This window comes from Aplysia californica, unplaced genomic scaffold (assembly GCF_000002075.1).
Source record: "Aplysia californica isolate F4 #8 unplaced genomic scaffold, AplCal3.0 scaffold00213, whole genome shotgun sequence".
Taxonomy (NCBI): domain Eukaryota; kingdom Metazoa; phylum Mollusca; class Gastropoda; order Aplysiida; family Aplysiidae; genus Aplysia; species Aplysia californica.
This window is the reverse complement of record NW_004797483.1, coordinates 1,063,971-1,074,830: the sequence shown is the minus strand read 5'-3', so window position 1 is coordinate 1,074,830 and position 10,860 is coordinate 1,063,971. Positions and strand designations below refer to the sequence as shown.

The following is a 10,860-nucleotide window of genomic DNA, read 5'->3' as shown; positions in this document are numbered from 1 at the left end:
GGCAGGTGTGTATGAAAAAAAGCCTACGTCAGTTTCTATTGTTCAATCAAATTTTATATTTCGGATTCCGTCTAAAAATGATTTTACACCTATTTTTCTCTATGAAGCATCACTGTATGCTTTGGGGTTTTTGGGGGACTTGTTAAACATATTGTCACATCCGGCATTTTCTGAACTTGCATGCGTGTGATTTCATTTTCCATGTATGTCGTTCTTGGATATGATAAATCGTTGTTTTATCCCTCCCTTCACTTTGCTCTGCCATGTGATACGACCTGCATCTGTAGATTTCACTTTTAAGATGTCAAACTTGTTGGGGTTTTTTGTAGAAAATCCTTCTCTACCCTTTTCATTCATCCATGGCTTGAGAACTCTCGGTACCATTATCTGTGGTGTCATGGTTATGCTCTCTGTCGTCGAATGTTGAAGACATGAGTTTCATACCTGTGTGGGGAATCCATTTCATAGAGCATCTCCATCTGTCTTGGATGTTGTATCTAGCTTGGCTCGATTTGTAACATATTTAATTATCCAAACTGATTTTTGGTAACAATTTTCTGCCAAATTTTTTGTGAAGCAATAAGAATTTACCATCTGGTTTGTAATTTCTTTATTTTTCAAGAACTGCTGAGTAAAACAGCCATATGATGTGTAATGGTAAGGTCTTTTGTTTAGCATCTGAAAGTGTACCCGTGTGGGGAAGATGTTTTGTCAGGTATCTGTCTTTCTCCTGGGATATATCCTACTCAACCTAGACTGACTCTGGCAGATAGGGTCCAAGCTGCCTACTTCAAAAATGATTTTGTGTGTTTCTTTAGCGCTGAAAAACTTGCAACACACAGTCAATAAGAAAGACAGTCTTTGTCCGTTTATTTTTCGGTACAAATCCCTGATTTATTCCGGTTTAATACAGGGTGTCATTTTTTGCTGTTGATTAGAAAAAACTTGGATTTCTAAAGAATGGTTATTCCCACTCGTTTCTTCTGTTCTGTCTAAGAGACAAAGAATAGAATTACCTGATTTTAAAGAGGTGGACTTTCATTTGTATCGTCAAGTGAAGTATTCAAACCCTCCTGTGTGTTTGCATTTATTTGCTCACAATTTACAGTATTCCATTCAGAGTTTTTCTCGATTGGTAAGTATATTGTTGGCTACATGAATTATCATTTTTTTAGCTGATCATCATGTAAAAGAGTAACATTGTTTCATTTATTTTATTCTGTATAGAGTTTGCCCACATTATGATTTGTTGAAGATGAAGGTCATTTTAATGTTTTCCCGAAGAATTCTTTGCTTTTCTGCTTCAACTTTGTATCCTTCTCAGCCAAGGTTGACCCGCCTTCAAAATGATCGAAATTAAAATATGTGTATGCGAGAGTAAAAAATACTTACATTTAAAATGAAGTTCTCAAAAGATTATGGCAACTAGCATCTTTTGTGTAATGGTATTGGCTGTTCGAGGTCCATGCTGTTTATTTGTACGATTCCAAAATGAGAGTGGGGTTTCTTTGTTTTTTTGTTTGTTTTGGATTTTTTTTGCGGGGGGAGGGGAGGGAGTGTGATGTGTTCCTTCTCTGTGTTAGAGTGCTGTATCCCACATAGTTTGGGTTGGACTCTGAAAGGCGAGTTTGAAGCAATGTGCATCCTAACCAATTTAGATTGAGTTAGTGGGGCCGTAAAACAGATACATAGGTTGTGTTTTTATCAAGTATCTCTGTCTTTCTGCTGGGACGTATCCCTCTCTAACTGGGTTGACTTTCCCATGGAGGGCCAAAGCCCGCCTCCTAAATTGTCAAATTGTGTGGATTGGGGCGTAAAACACCTAACCTGTAAAAACAAAAGGATGAGCTGTTAGTTCTTGATGTTGAGATATTGATGCCAAGTGATACCGCACACCCCACGGCCTACTTTTCAATTTCTACAAAGTTGTTTCTGTGCATACATTTCATTAGAGCGAGCGATTTGTCAGTAACCCTTGTTTTGGTTGTTTGTTTGTTTGTCTTGCCATTTTTACCACGTAATGCTGATGTTCTTGGGTATAGACCTTGTTCAGGTTGTGACTCTGATCATTTTAGTTTCTATCTTTTCTTCAGTTTTGTGAAGGATGTATAGTCCATGTGCCTTGCCTGTAGCCTATGAACTTCTTGTAATAAAAGACTAGCATCCTGTATTGTCTAAGGTGTGTTGAGTTATGGGTTGTTGTTGTTTTATAGAAGTTTACAAATTGTTGTTGCTGCTGTTGTTGTTTTTTATCAGCGTTAACGAGTTTTTGTTGTTTTATCAGCATTTATAAGTTGTTGTTTTTGTTTCATCAGCATTTATAAGTTGTTGTTTTTGTTTCATCAGCATTTATAAGTTGTTGTTTTTGTTTTATCAGCATTTATAAGTTGTTGTTTTTGTTTTATCAGTGTTAACGAGTTGTTGTTGTTGTTTTATCAGTGTTAACGAGTTGTTGTTGTTGTTGTTTTTACATGTATTGTTGTTGTTTTATCAGCATTAATGAGTTGTTGTAGTTTTATCAGGGGTTTTGATGTGTTGTTGTTGTTGTTGTTGTTTTAATTAGGGTTTATGAGTTGGTTGTTGTTGTTGTTGTTGCTGTTGTTTTATCAGCGTTAATGAGTTGATGTTATTTTATCAGGTTTACCAGTTGTTATTTTGTCAGGGTTTACCAGTTATTGTTGTTGTTGTATTATCAGAGTTTACAAGTTGTTTTTGTTATTGTTGCTGTTGTTGTTTTAATTAGGGTTTATGAGTTGGTTGTTGTTTTTGTTGTTGTTGTTATTGATGATGATGTTGTTGTTGCTGTTTTTTATCAGGGTTTGCGAGTTGTTTGTACATGTTGTTGTTGTTATTGTTGTTCTTGCTTTATCAGGGTTTACTAATTGTTGGTTGTTGTTTTATCAGGAGTTGCTGTTCTCTTAGAATCTCTGTGAGTCTTTTTGTTTTTGTTTTGTTTTTGTAAAGTGTTTTACAGCGCTCGCAACTGCATAGGTCATATGAGCGCGCGGGACACACCTAATATTTTCAGTTGGTAGGAAATTTTGAATTTTGCCCGGATGGCGGCCGAAGCCTACTCTTATCGAATTTAGACCACCAAGGGATCTTTAACGTGCGCAACTTGCACACGGGCCCTCCGAGATTTTTCGCCCTTGTCCGAGAAGGCTAGGTGTAGATCTTTCCTACCAGAAGATCAGGGGTGTGGCAGAAAGACAGCAGTAAGGAGGAGCCAAGGAGTAGCAGTAGAAAGGCTGCAAAAAGAGTCCGGAGCCCAGAGGAGGGGGCAAAGGAGGTGAGGGGGTGGGGGCAGAAAGTGGAAATGAAAGCAGACAACAGAACATTGCTAGAGAGCAGGAAAGGAGGTGAAAAGAGACAATTTTAGAGAAGAAAATGTTTCGGTCGCTACCCGGATTCGAACCCGGGACCTTTGAATGAAAGGCCAACACCTTAACCTCTAGGCCATGAGAGCCCCCAGTGAGTCTTTGAGTTCGAAGGGAATCCATTGTATGTCCTACTTCTTTTATTTCCATCTGTAAGAGAACATTTGGTGTAGGTCCTCCTTCTTTTTGTGACTTTTGTTGTTTCTTCTTATTACTACATTTATGAATTTATGGTTGTTGTCTTATCGTTTCGATGGCTTTCTCTTACTCTTACGCAAACCCAGTGGCGGTGGGTGTACCGCTTCGGCTGGTTCCACTCCTTTACCACAAAATAACAAGCAATAAGAAAAAAACAGTGGTGGTTTTCCTATACTCACGACGAGCCACGGCATTTTGAGAACCATTCAAACGAGAAGAGTTACTTTTGTCTTCCATCTCTTTGTTTTAAGTTAAATTCTTCTGGATGGTGGGGACGAAGCCGTTTCACCTCCAAATTTGTTCTAAATTCATCTGGTTCGACGTGATTATTGTTAAATCTCAGCCGCACAAACGCAAGCATGCACAAACAGCACTCCAAACATATTCCGTCGATAAGGCTGTGTATTCGAGAAAAGTAGAACGCACCTAACTAAGGTCCAGTGAGCGCATAGGTATATGTTTCACTGGGGGAAAGTGTGTCTTAAACTACCACCCCATTGCCAAGGCTAGGAGAGCGTGAGCCCTCAGTACAGTGTTCTTTTTTCAAACCTTCTACCTTTTTACAAGAAGCGTTTCAGTACAGAAGGGCCGTGGGAACGGGCTCGTGCTTTGCTGAGCCCTAAAGACATTTGATTGGCTATTAGGTTGTAAGCGGTGACGACAGTGATTGGATAAACGAGCAAGCCGACAGTTTGATCACTCTATGGTCATTGCCTGCGATCATAACGGTTTCAACTGCTTATTTCGTCACCTAAGAAAATTCCATTTACTTTGGGATAGAGTTGGGGATGGGGAGAGGGGCTCAAGCCCATAAGCCCTTCACCACCCTCCGCCACCGCACAAACCTGTAAAAAAACAAAAAACCTCATGGATGATTGGCGAATGCTCTGGTGTGGCTTTCTGTTTCTTTCCTTCTATCTAACATCTATCTTCCCTACTTCTCCTCCTCCTTTTTTGCGTTTGTTACTCTCTTGCAACACATCTAATAGGCCAACATGTATTTGGCATTTGTATGGCCTAATTGTGATGCAGGTGCCGTAAAACTCTTTCGTAAACTAAACAACAACAACAAAATAGGACAGCCTATTTGAAGAAAAAATTTATTTCCAATAGCTTGTTATGTATGTCCTCCATGTCAAACGAAAAGGGTCGTCAGATTGGATTGTTCCATCCCATGCTTCTTTCTTTTTCACTTTTTGTTTATCCCCTTTTCCGTCTCTCTCTCTCTCTCTCTCTCTCTCTCTCTCTCTCTCTCTCCCTCTCTCCCTCTGTGTGTGTGTGTCTCTCTCTCTCTCTTGCTCTCTCTCTGTCTCTCATATATAATATAATATGTATGTATCATAATGTTGTATGTATGTGTATGTCTCTATGTAGGCCCCTATATGTACATTTGTCTGTACTCGTCAGCTGGTCCGAGTCTCCTTAGGCTGGTTTCTTCGTAAGCTCGGTGAAGAAGGTGATCCCACATTTCACGTAGCACTGTATGCTGCAGTACAACAACACAATAGGGCAAAGAATTAGGGCTGGAAAAACGACAGTGAGGGAAACCATTGTATAATGAGGGAAAATATGTCACAAGATACCAGGGTGAGTCAAAACGTAATGCAAGTTCGTTTATAACTTAAAGAAAAAAGAACATACTTGCAACTATGATACCTCAAATTGAAGAGGAGCATCTGAGGATTAGATTTTTATTTCTCAACGTAGTCTCCATTTCGTTTAATAGCCAATGTCCACCTTTTACTTAGTCCACCTATGCTAGCTTCGTTAAACTAAGCAAGCTGGACGAAGGGTTAGAGCAGTCCTGATTTCTCCATCGTTTCAATAGTGTTGACCTCTCAATGGCTCTTTTTGAGGACCGAAAAGGTGGATGTCTAAAGGAGCTAAATCAGGAGAATAAGTCGGATTGGGCAGTGTTTTCCACATAAACGGGGGTGATTATTTCCCTTGTTCTGGCACTCGAATGTCGACGTGCATTGTCAAGGTGAAAAAAACACTCTTTCCATCTTAAAATTTGGTCGGAATCGTCGAATTCTTGCTTTCCGTCGTTTCAATGTAGGGTCTATGCGATTGTGCGGCCGCGTAATTCTGCACATTTGCATAATTTAGGATTCCCCGCGTTTTTTCACGTTTTTTCCCTTTTTTAAAACAAAATAATTAATTTTATTAATTAACGCCTCGCCATGTGATTAAAGGGAAATAATCGCCGTAATAAGTCTTATTTAAGTGAAAAGTTGGTTATCTCCCTTGGTAGAAGATCTTGGTTATGGTTTGGGATTTTGTTCCTTAAGCATGTTCAATTTTTCAATCCATCAAAAGTTGTTGTTCTCATGTCTGCTGATGCTTCATGTTTGACAGGTGTTCCTGGTTTTAGTAATGTGCCAGCATCAGAGGTCCAGATGTCCTTTTTTTAAAATACATTTTTCTTTCCCAGATCTAGATCTACAGCTAAAAGTTACAGAGATTATATTTTTTATTTCTATTTTTATTTTTTTTTACAGATGTGTATTGTTTTCTTTCCAAATACACTACAAATTACTGATACTGATATGTTCTGTTTTAAATTTTTCTGTACATAAAACATAAAAGTCATGAAAATTTGTGTTGAAAAAGTGCAAAACATGTCGCGAAAGGTGTTACGGTAACTTGCATAATTTTTGCATAATTTGGCTTTTTTGTGCATAATTTGGCCATCTAAATTCGCATAATTGTACGGGGACAGTAGGGTTCAGAATTGACAAAGTTACTCCTCGTGGTAAAAAAAAATCTGTGAGAAGCACCCTATGAACGTCCCAAAACACAATAATTGCCATGATTTTTCTGGCTGACTCCTCTGGACGACGCTTGTCTGATAAGCGTATGGACACGTCTTCCTGTTCTTCCAGTTCATTGCACATACGTCCTGACCCACCTATATACAGTGCCAAAATCTAGAGCTTGGTCCTTGTAAACATTTTGAAGCCAGTTTTGGATGTTATCAGTGGATTCTCCTTCTAAAACAAGGAATTCAATCACGGCTCTTTACCTCTGACCACAGAATTCTACACTAAGTGTAGAATTCTGTGCCTCTGACAGACCTCCAAGAGGGTAGCCATTTTGATTTTGATGTGACGTCATTCGGGCGAAAATTGAAGAAACTTAAATTTTAACAATTTGAGTTCAAAAGTATATAAGCAAGTACCTGTGAGCTAAATGTAATTAAATTTGAAGCTAAATTGTGCAAAATAATGAACAGCTTGCATTACTTTATGACTCGTAAAAGAAAAAAAAATAAGGATACTTTTTTTTTTAGTAGAGGTTTTACGGTACTCACAACTGCACAAGGTCTTAGCGCCAAGGGATGGATGTCAACAGAGAAGTCTTTACATGGAATCAGGCTTACTCTGCTCACCTCCCTAACTTCAACAGCACAAAGTCTATTTCGACTTTCAAGGCATCCCGGAAATAACGGGTCACAAGAGTGTGACAAACATACAAAAGAAGTAGAGGCAAAATGACAATAGTAAGAATTAGGAAAGAAAAAGCAGCAGTTCCCTGTTGTAGACCAGCACAGTTATAAGCGTGACATTGATGAATCAGCCCATTTACAATTGTGCATGAACGAGAACTGCCCCCCCCCCCTTTGGGAATGGCCAAAAGACACTTCAGTCAGTGGCACCGCTCCGGGGGGGGGGGGGTATACCTACTTTAAAACGGTACAAGAAGAAGAAGAAGAAAAATAATAGATAGATGGATAGATAGATAGATAGATAGATAGATAGATAGATAGATAGATAGATAGATAGATAGATAGATAGATAGAGCACAAATCCTCACTCAACGGCAAGCTCTATGCGCTTTACAATGCACACTATTACCTCAGTAGATCTGATAGCATTCTGGAACAATCTCAATTTCCTGGGAAGCATACGGTGCAAGCTGCCACTTATAGGCGCTGATACGCTAGATACGCTAATAAACTAACAAGGATCTTTCGCTGACTATAGCTGGGTACTCATAACTTACTTTCACAAGACGCTACGGTAAGAAAAACAATGTTTGATTGCAAGATCCCATTACCTGGAGAGAGTGCAAGAAAGCAATATCATTATTTACAAACCTTATTACAGGTACCTTGAAATGCTACAGGAAAATAATGTAGGCCTACAATAAAATTACATCTAGGCAGCTCGGGAAAATAACGCCCTGATACCACCGAACGTTACAGGGAAACGGGGGAAATCAATCTTCTTCCTAATTTTTAAAAAATTGAGTTGATGGTGGCGTACAATTTTTCTTGAAAATACTTTCTTTGGTTTATTCTTGTTGTTGTTACTGTCGCTGCTGCTGTCGTTGTTGTAGTAGTAGTAGTAGTAGTAGTAGTAGTAGTAGTAGTAGTAGTAGTAGTAGTAGTAGTAGTAGTAGTAGTAGTAGTAGTAGTAGTAGTAGTTGTTGTTGTTGTTATTGTTGTTGTTGTTGTTATTGTTGTTGTTGATGATGATGTTGTTGTTATGCTAACCTGCAGACAGGAATGAATCCCAAGATGCCCGTGGGTTTGGGGCACTTGCCAATGCATTCAGATAGACAGTGTGTGTGTGTGTGTGTGTGTGTGTGTGTGTGTGCGTGTGCAGAGCCTACGGGTTTCGGGGGAGAAACACAGTCAGTAATGATTTCTCTGCGGCGCCTATATACGACCCCTAAAATTGTTGGTGTTGTTGCTGTTGCTGTTATTGTCGTTATTGTTGTTGTTGTTATTTTTGTTGTCGTTGTTGTTTTTATGCTGCTGCTGTTGTTGTTGTTATTGCTGCTGTTGCTGCTGCTGCTGTTGTTGTTGGTGCAGCAGCAGTAGCCGCAGGGTCTGGTTTCAATCTTACGCAAGCCGGCACCACAAAATGGCTTAATTGGTGTGGCAATACATATCCCGTTGGCGGTATCGCAAGCCTTTGCGAACTGAGCATTGCACTTGTCTTCGGCTTCGTCACCGACTGCTCCGGCCACAAGCAATGCAAGTACCAGGTCTGAGGAAATGGAAAAAGATAAGCAGTTAATCATAATTATTAATGATGAAAAAAAAAAGTTAACTATGGTAGATATATAACAGTGGTGAAGATATTGATGATAATGTTAACAATTTAATAGTCTAATAGGTCAATAGTAATGATAATGATGATGATGATGATGATGATGATGATGATGATGATCCTGGCGAAGCCCAGTAATAAACATTCAAATACTCAAGTCTCCATCAATTTGTTAGCTTTTTAAAAATTATCGTGGTTAGAACAACGACGACGATGACAACGAAGACGACGACGACGACGACGATGATGATAATGATGATGATGATGATGATGATGATGATGATGATGATGATGATGATGATGATGATGATGATGATGATACATTTCATTGAGCTAGGGGTGCAGCCATTGTGCCAACAATAGCCATTTCTTAGATAAGTGGTGACTTGTAGGCTGCCATTACACAGAAGAAATGTACAGTGTATTAGTAATATATATATATATATATATATATATATATACACCATCCCTCTCTCGACACCATGATATATTATATAATTATGTATGCCAGTTTATGCTAGTCCCAAGCCTAGTAAAACGCAGAGGAAAATTTAATCTTTGGACAATTTTGGTATTGGCAAAGATAGTACATTGGTTATCGGCAATACATTGGTAATCCAAAATATCGATATCTCTAAAAAGTAGTATATGCGACTCTAATGGTGCTAATAGTGCCCAAAGATAGTACATAATTATGTACTATCTTGTAGTGCCTGGCTTTGATACCTTGTTAAGGATAGCATTGCTTTTGCACCACCTCCGAGTTATTGCAAAGTTTTGTTTGCTCAGTACCCGGTTTAGAGAAATGTGACGAAAAAATGTATGAGTTTCACAATCCCTCAAGCTTTTTCGAATACAATTCTTTGGAATACCTTGATAACGTCTCCGAATAATCTTACGAGTTTATAAAAGTAGATAGAACGTCTAATTTCTGTTGCTATTTAATTTTTTTTATGTAGGCACGTTGTGCTGGATGGTATGTTGGTAATCGCATGAGACGTCCGAACCAGTTGATTCTTTGGTGTTGGATGTGATGCATGACATCATTTGAGCCCACCATTTCTCTGACTACTTAGTTTCTAATTTTACATCGCCTGGTCTTGTTTACTGCATTTCTAAGGCATCGCATTTCACATGTAATTCTTTGCTCCAATGTCTTGATCGTGGTCCATATGTTTGGCATTGATAGGTGAGTGTTGGGGTGAGTATCATTTAGAGTTTTGTTGTCATGGGGATGTAAGGATGTTTGAGTAGTGGAGCAAGTTGGAAACTAACATTATTGGCCTATTGTACACGTGTTTCAATTTCTCTGACCTGTTGCCCATCCTCTGTGAATAATAATATACTTCCGAGGTACTTAAATTCTTGGACCTGTCTGAGACTGTTGTTGTTGATGTGTATCCTGAGCGGTCTTGGATTTCTGCGTACTTTCATTGTCTCTGTTTTGTTGATGTTGATCTTCATGACGTAGTTGTTGCATTCCTCGTTTATTCTGGTGGTGTGGTGTTGGAGACTTCGTTAATCTTTGTGTGCCAGGCTTTGGTAGTCAGCGAAGAGTAATTCATTTAGGGCGTCTGGTTCTGTGTTGGCCTCTTGTGTAATTCTATCCATATATAGTATAAATAATAGTGGTGATAGGACACAACCTTGTCTTACTCCGGATGTTATCTCGAACAGATCTGTGAGTCCCTCTGACGTTCTTACTGTAGGCCTACATATGCTGTTCTCGTAAATGGAACGGATGTTATCTAGAAGTTGGCCTCTTACGGTGTAGTTTTCGAGTTCTTTCCACAGCTTGTTTCTGTTCACTGTTCACTCTGTCAAACGCTTTCTCCTGGTCGACAAGTACTATGTTAAGTTCCTTGTTGTGTTCTATTGCCCTTTCGCACATTTGTCGTAGGGCAAATATTGCGTCAGTGCATCCTCTTCCGTTTCTAAGTCCCATTTGGGCCCTTGTTCACCCTTCCAATACCTTGGGGAACATCTTGCCCACGTGGCTTAGCAGTGAACTGCCTCTATACATTTCACAGCACTATTTTACGAATTACGTAAACTGTCTCATTTTGCAAGGTTTTAGTAGGCTACATGTACTAAAAAATACTAAGGCTTCCACTTTTTTTTTTTACTAAAAGGGTTCAAATTTCTCATGATGTCTTTATTACAACATCGCAACATTTTGTCAACATTATATAGTCTTTTTGTAAGTGGGGGGGGGGGGGGGGGGA

At 39.1% G+C, this 10,860-nt stretch overlaps 1 long non-coding RNA gene across 1 annotated transcript; it reads right to left on the bottom strand.

Moving 5' to 3' along the window:
- Window positions 1-4,936: 4,936 nt before the first annotated feature.
- Window positions 4,937-8,144, bottom strand: LOC106011915. The gene is made up of 2 exons (XR_001184899.1): window positions 8,074-8,144; window positions 4,937-5,061 (listed from the first exon to the last, which is right to left on the bottom strand). It is a non-coding gene; the product is annotated as an uncharacterized LOC106011915 (long non-coding RNA).
- Between the last annotated feature and the right edge of the window lie 2,716 nt (window positions 8,145-10,860).